The 7,605-nt window shown below is 40.9% G+C and overlaps 1 pseudogene; it reads right to left on the bottom strand.

Annotated features, from left to right (window-relative positions):
• Positions 1-2,140: 2,140 nt before the first annotated feature.
• LOC109052472 overlaps positions 2,141-7,605 on the bottom strand; it is a 15,868-nt pseudogene continuing 10,403 nt past the window's right edge.

The raw sequence follows: 7,605 nt of genomic DNA, 5'->3' as shown, positions 1-7,605 counted from the left end.
TCTCCGTGCCGTGCGCGGTTGCCCCTCTCGTGTTTCGGTCGTTGCGCCTTACGTGCCCCCCCTGCCCTCCCGGTCGCTTTTTTTTTTTTTTTGAGCTTTTTCTGCTGCCGCTGCCGTCGGGTCGCCTGGTCATCTGCGTCTCGCCCGCTGCGGTAGGAAGGTCTAACGGTGTTTATTTTACGCCACTGTGTTACCAAAATCTGAACGCACGGATTGGAAATTCGTTGGGGACGGATTATGAATTTGTGGGTACATTTTTTTTTTTGTTTTTGATATCTGTTTTTGTTTCTTATTAAACCGAGGGAACAGGTTGTAAGAGATGTCGTTTGAGCACGGTTTATTCTAAACTGACGGGCGACGGACTTGCCATAACTAACCGTCGCCACGGATTGGCTTGGGGTGGTGTTGTGCATATTTTTTTTCCTCTACAGGGCTCGTAGTCCGTACATTCATTTTCCCTCTTCTTGTTCTATTTAGACCCGATAGCTTTTGCTTAAACCTCTTTCGAGTTTCAACCAACAACTCACTAACGTTACTGCTGCTCACTCAGCGCTCACTGCGCCCCGCCCACTCGCGATATTACCCTTCTATGTTTAAATTCTATGATGGAATCTTATGAGGGCACCGGCGCCTACTCTAGCCTGTTAGTCCTCTAAAATGTATATAACTTTTTTTATATATAACTTTTATATAAATTAATATAACTTTTATTTAAAAAAAAAATTAACCATCGCTTTGGCGCCCCCCGTATGGTGCGGATATAGCACATACCCACTTTTTGCGCCACTGCATCTGATATGTTATCTTTATTCTATTTTGAATAAAATATAAGTTTATGAGATTTCTAAATTATTCCATTCCTTTTTTACTCACAATTTGTACAGTGTCCCAACTTTTTTGGAATCGGGTTTGTACATAAATCTTGTCCAGCAGATGGAAGCATAAAGTGCTCGAATCTCCATTCCAGATGACTTGCATTGACTTTGGGCTGCGATGGCTTCGACGGATAAGCACCAGAAGCCGACATCTACCTTTCCGCAACTTCAGAAACTTCACACTGGACTTTAGTTCGGCACCTTCGGTCTTTCACCATAAGACGCGTTTCCCAGGTAGGGGTAAGTGCTCATTTGAAAAAGGGACTTTGGACCACTAGGCAAGTCAGTTCTTTCTCTTTCCCAGGTGAAATGCTTCTGACTTTTTTTTTTTCCTGGTTCAGGGAGTGGCTTGGTTCTAAGAATGTGACAGTTGTACTTTTCCTGGGCTTACGTCTGAGCATGGGATTCTTTGGTCGCTGACCCGGCACAGTCCACTCCTTGTACCTCTGCGAGGACTTCTTAGGAATGACTTTCTGACCATCTTCCAAAGTCATGGTCATCCCTGTTGCCCAATGCACCTTTTTTCTGTCGCTTTCTATGAATCGTACGATGCGCTCTGATCAGCCAGCCCTTTTAGCAACGACCTTCTGTGGCTTATCCTCCTTGTGGCGGGTGTCAATGATCATCTTGGACAAGTCAGTCCCATGTGGGGGGCTGGCTCAAATAGCCTGGAGTACCCAGGATGTACTAATCTTGCTCAAAATGGATATTCAATTTTGAGATACTGAATTTTTCGAAGCGTAAGTCGTACCATCAGAATTAAAAAACCTTTGAATATTTCAGTTGTGCACACATCTTGAAATGCTTTTGAATTAAATTACCAAAATAACTTCCATGATATTCACTTAAGATGCACCTGTGTTCACACACACAAGAGGCCATACAAATATCTGCAGTGCTTCAGGGGAGGTGAAGTTCAAGTGAAAAAATCTTGGAGGCAGAGAACTGATTGGCAGAAACAATTTATAGCATCATGGGCAAACAAATTCAACGTAATTCTTACAACGAGGTGTTTAAACCAACTTCACAGTAGGTCTCTTTAAAGGACAAGTTAACTTCCTCGACTGGATGAAGGTAGCTTTTCTAGAAAGGAGAAAAGGGACAGTTATGACTACCAGTGTCCCCCACCTTCATAGCACAAGTCCAATTGGTTAAACTAGACAAGGAAAAGCAGAAAACAAGAATAGGGTTTTTCCACTTTATTGAAGAGCCAGTAATTAGGATTCTCTCATTTACTGAAGTCAGCTAAAGTCTTCTGTCGCTCTTTAAACCATTACAGGACCGCGTGAGGCATTTGCCTTCCCACTGAACACCTAGACAAACGCAAATATACCAAGTTAAGTAGAGCACATGAAGTGTCAAAAGCAACCTTAAAGTGAAGCTACCTACCCCCAATAGGAGCAGAACTTCCAACACCAGGACCACATGTTGAGTCACAGCAAACACAAGACTGGCTGCGTCCACAGCAGCAAGCCACTGCAACAAAGAAAAATCAGACACGAACCTTCACAGTGTTCTTAAGCAGCGATGAAACTACCGTTGGAGAAGGAACAGGATTTGGGAGGGCACACTGGGTGCAGAAGCACCAGTGGCCTTCACAGTACAGTATGTTTAGATCTGCAAGAGACACCACAAGTGATAGGGCACAAAACCAAAGCAGAGGAAGAGCAGTCAGTCCCGATTCTTCAACATGAAACGTACAGAAGGACTGTCTCTCCCTGAAACATGAAGGCTTCCAGCTGGAACCGGATCTTTTTCCGGGTCGAGGCATGACGCGGAGAGTGGAAGCTGTAGCCCTTGGCATCCACAAAGCACTGATAGATTGTGACAAAGAGAGAGACCTCAGTCGTCTGATGGAGCATCAAGTTCCCATACTTCCAATTCTCAGGGACAAGTGGTTAAAGAGCAGCTCAAAGAACCAGCTTCATGCAACTCAAGGCCACGACCCAGCTGCATCCATTGGCTACGCAGTACTAACATTGGGACAAACTATCACACCATTGCATCTTAAACAGACTGCTGTAGCCCTAGTTACATGTACTCAGGGGGTCACTAAACTGGCCTGTCACCATAGTTAACATCCTCCCACATTTAAAAAGTAAATTCCTACCATACTGGAGAGAAAGAGTACATACGTTGATCTCTGCCAGCCACGGTCTTCCCACGATGAACTCTGCTAACTTTTGCATTTAAATGTTAATGCCCAAACATGTTTATAGAAGGTTAAATTGCACTTTAACACGTGTAAACTGCTTGATTTAGCAACTCCAAAAACCTCTTTATTAGCTGGGTTGACCAGTTATACACACATCAACCACATGTGTGGTTTTACCACTATAGTACACATTTGTAGATCTAAAACCATTCCGTACCCAGAGCACAAAGGATTGTGGGCAACATTAGCCATTAGAGGGCAACACACTTACATGGAAACATCCAGGGACTCTTTTGGCATACCGCTTTTCAAATGCTGCTTTCTTCCAGTCAAATTTTAATCTCACATACTATTTAGGATGATAGTATGAACATTGGGATAACTATTCAGTGACAACAAAAAGCACTTACCAAGAGGAACTAAACCTAGTCACTTGAATCACACCCAATTCTCAGTGACCAAGTGCTCACTGAACAAACTTAATCAGTTTCTAGGAGAATAAATGTAAATATGACTTTTACCCATGATTCTCAATGAAGGAATATCTCGGAACAGAATTCACCATCACGATACCATCGGGTGGCCACACAGCTACCAGCAAAAACCACGCCGTGGGAACTCATGGTTTGTACAGCTGTTCACAAACAGATGCCTCTATTATTAATAATGTCAACCAAGTAGTTACACGTTTGAAGGTCTGAGAGGACCACAGTCATCTGCAAGAGGAAAGAACAGTTTAGGCACAGCCACATTCACAAGGCTTAAGATCAAACACTGCACAAACCCATCATGAGGTTCAGGGAGAACTGCAAGAGGTCCTCGCCAACCTCCGTTGAGGCATAAGGGACCCAAATTGGCTTCAAGGCATTACTGCTCACATTAAAGAACCTGCAGTTCAAGGAGATACCAAAAACAACCTTCCAGTTGCAACACCACAAGAAACATTGCTGAAAGTCACATCTGGTCACTTACCTTTGATAGTGGCATTGAACACCAACAAGTGCACCCTCAGCACGGGTAATCGGGAGTGCCAGCAAATGCCACAGGAGTGTAGGTAAGAGCAAAGGTGTAGACAAGCTCATTCTCAGCATTGAGAGAGATGGAAGTGAACCCAAATGAGGTTCACTCAACTACATCTTAAATAAGATGTTCAAAATGGTTTTTTAGCAGCCTGCCATAGAAAGTACTTTTGGTCCTAAAGAAGCTTTCAGTAGCAGTTTTAGAAGAAACAAATGGTTCTGGGGATGTTAAACATACAATAACATTTGGTGCCTATGAAGAACCTTGTTTATTGGTTCACCAGGTAAGAATCACACAGTCTTACCATCAGAAACTTATTGCATTCCTTAGTTCATATGCAAGATGAGCACCCCAGAGAGCAGAGTCCTCTTCACGGACAACAGGACAGCCTCCCATAGACAAACCGATGGCCGTGGATCACGCGGACCATTGCTAAACAAATCCTTCTGCACAATCCCATTGAACCCGGTTTTCAATGCACTGAACAGCTTCACATACTGGGCAAGTTCACAGGTTACTCAACTGGAAGTTCACCGCAACTCCCTGGGCACCTCCGGAACGATGGGAACCTCCAGTCCAGAGCTTGACGGGACACTGCATCAGATGCTTTTCCTGAGAAACACAAAGAGAGGATCTTGTGAAATTTTCTGGAGTCAAAACTCTGAAATGAGAAGCCTTTTGGAAAGGATTCAAGAACCCTTGAGATGAAAGAACAGGACCTCTGGAAGCTGGAGCTGATTGCGGCTTGATGATGCTTGGACTTTGACTGTGTCTCAAACTTCCCCATGCATTCTTCAGGTCAAAAGCCACAATCACAACCAACACTAACACACCTTGCAAGAAGCCCATTCTAACAAACTTTGGTACAAAACTCCAATACACGTCAGTTTTGGCTTTGCTACTTAGTAGAGCTTTGAATTAAGGTGGCTCCTCCCCTTTCAGCTTAATTGATTAACTTTGATTCTCCTCTGGGCTTGTAAAGTTAATTCATCACCAATTGAGAACAGTCAAGAACATCACTAACCAATAGAAAGCTTCCTGTGGATCTGAGATTTTAATCTTCAGCACGGCTGAAAACGAGAAGAATTTGAACCAGATGACAGCCAACGTTGCTATTTTCTCCTGGATCAGGTAAAATTTATCCCCCCCCCCCTGGCTTGGGCTAATCTTGTACTTGATGTCAATGACATTCATATATGCAGAAGTCGCACAAGTTATGCAGTGTGTGCAAAGTAACATAACGTTCGCTCACACGTATGCTTAACATTAGCAATGCATTACAGGAGCCCGTTTCTCTGTCATAGTGAACTCTTGAGGAAAACACATAGCACTCCCATCTATGGCAATTTTGAAACGTAATTGAGACAGTAGCCTAGACTAACAATTACCGTTCTTGTCTGTCATCGTTACGAGCCTAACTCTTTACGATTAACTGTCACATAGGAGCATACATCTTTACGATTATACTGTCACATACGAGCATAATCTGTACGATTATACTGTCACTACGGCAACGTCTTTACGATTATACGTTCACATACCGCAATTATCTGTACGATTAATTGAACTAATGACAATTAGTACATTTTTTTAATACATATTACATTATCATTTTTTTTTTTTTTTTTTGATAATTACTTATCAAAATATCTCTCAATGAAGCATAACATAATGAACAAAAAAAAACAAACTTACAGTGGTACGTCTGTTCGTACAGCTTGCCATTTGAAGCTCATTGAAGCAGCCTACGTTTCTTCTGCAGAACACTGCAGCTCATCTGGCAACCGGAGTCATGGGTAGGGAGGGGTACACTGCTCTCACAGTATTTTTATAGTGATGCCGTACCATTTAGGCCACAATCCGTACATACGATCCTTAATCATTACCTGAATAGCCTAACGTAGCTTACAATGTTTTATTAACGAGATCACCCTAAATAGCCAGTTCCGTCGTTTACAAACATTTCATCAAAATTTTCAAAAGCATCCCCCCCCTCGTTTTTTTCACAATCGCACCCTGCGCATAAAGAGTCTTTATAATATTAGTTTAATTTTTAGTAGGTCACTATGGATTAATGGTAACATCATATGTACCTAAATACAATTTGAAGCAGCAGTGATTTACTCATATAAATGAGTAGAAAGGAAAATATTAGTAAATTGTCAAAATGGGAGGGACTAAGCAGCTTGGAAGTCACCTGTAATTGTTCATGTGCAATAAGTGGGCCTAAACATTATTATTCTTTTTTTTTTACTCTTCATTGTGAGTTTTTCCTTCAGTGCATGTCAATCCCTGTAATGTCTGGAGATTTCACAGTGAAAAAAGGGATTCATCATATATGGCTACCATTTCTGATAAAAGATTAAGGAACAAGAAATATGTTAGATGTATTAATCTCCACATCTAACATGGACTGAAACTTTTTAGTGTTCTGAGACAGCGCTGTGATTCCTTAAATCCATCCATCTTTAAGATTATTCCCAAAATTTTGGATCATCCACAACAACCACAATTGAACATGACGCTCTCTTGTGCTGCTGGATACAGTGGAGTATAAGTGAAATCATTATTTTTCCTATCAATTATCTTTTAAACACTAAAATGGTTGATTTGCAGAATCAATTTAATTTTAACACTTCAAGAAACATGAACAGGTACAGTAGTAACTTTTTTATACAATTGTCAACTTTTTTAATACTAAAAGACTAAAACTAAAGTTAAAATAAAAAAAATGCTTAAAAATAAATGAAGCAAGAGAAAGATTAAAAAAAAAAATGGCAAACTTGAATATATACATTTCAAAAAAAGGGGGCTTAAAAAATTAAAATCAAACTATGAAATATAAATATTTATAAATATAAAAAAACCTATTATACGCATTTCAAATTATACTAGATGCATCTAATACAAAATAACATATTTACTGCCAGTTTGTCAATGCTGTCTCTCTGTACTTGTAGAAAAACTTTAAACCATGAAAAAAGATAGTCACAAATCATAACTTTAAAAATTTACAAAACATTTTATTTTCTGAATGAAAAATATATTTGTTTACAATGGATATATTTAGCTCTCTGACAGCTGTACATCACTCATGATGTGAGGCAGCAGCGGAGGCTGAGATCCTCGCTCTGCACAACCAAAACAGATGAAATCCATCTGTAAACAGCAGTTTTACTAGCTCAAATGTAACTGGTTAAAAGTACTACTCTTAATCAGCAATGTAAACAGTATCTGCTTAATTAATATACATGTAGTCCAAAAGGCTTGTTATTCATTGTCTTTAAGTTCAGTTTTTCCAGTTCAGATGAACACTGATCACAGTCCACTCACATCAGCAAACAGACTCAACATGGCAGCATTTTCGTCTAAATCTAACCCAACAAAACTCAACATGATTATAAAATGTTTAGACGACATTGTGCTTTTATAACCAATTTACTCCAAACACTTAAATGACCGTATCTCTCTCACATCGGAGACACACACACGGACGGAGGGCAGAGGCCACAGGGGAGGGGGGAAACCGGGGGGGGGGGGGGGGGGGGGGTGTGG

This window comes from Cyprinus carpio, chromosome B25, assembly GCF_018340385.1.
Source record: "Cyprinus carpio isolate SPL01 chromosome B25, ASM1834038v1, whole genome shotgun sequence".
Taxonomy (NCBI): domain Eukaryota; kingdom Metazoa; phylum Chordata; class Actinopteri; order Cypriniformes; family Cyprinidae; genus Cyprinus; species Cyprinus carpio.
Note: the sequence above shows the minus strand (reverse complement) of the source record. Positions and strands in the feature narration are given on the sequence as shown.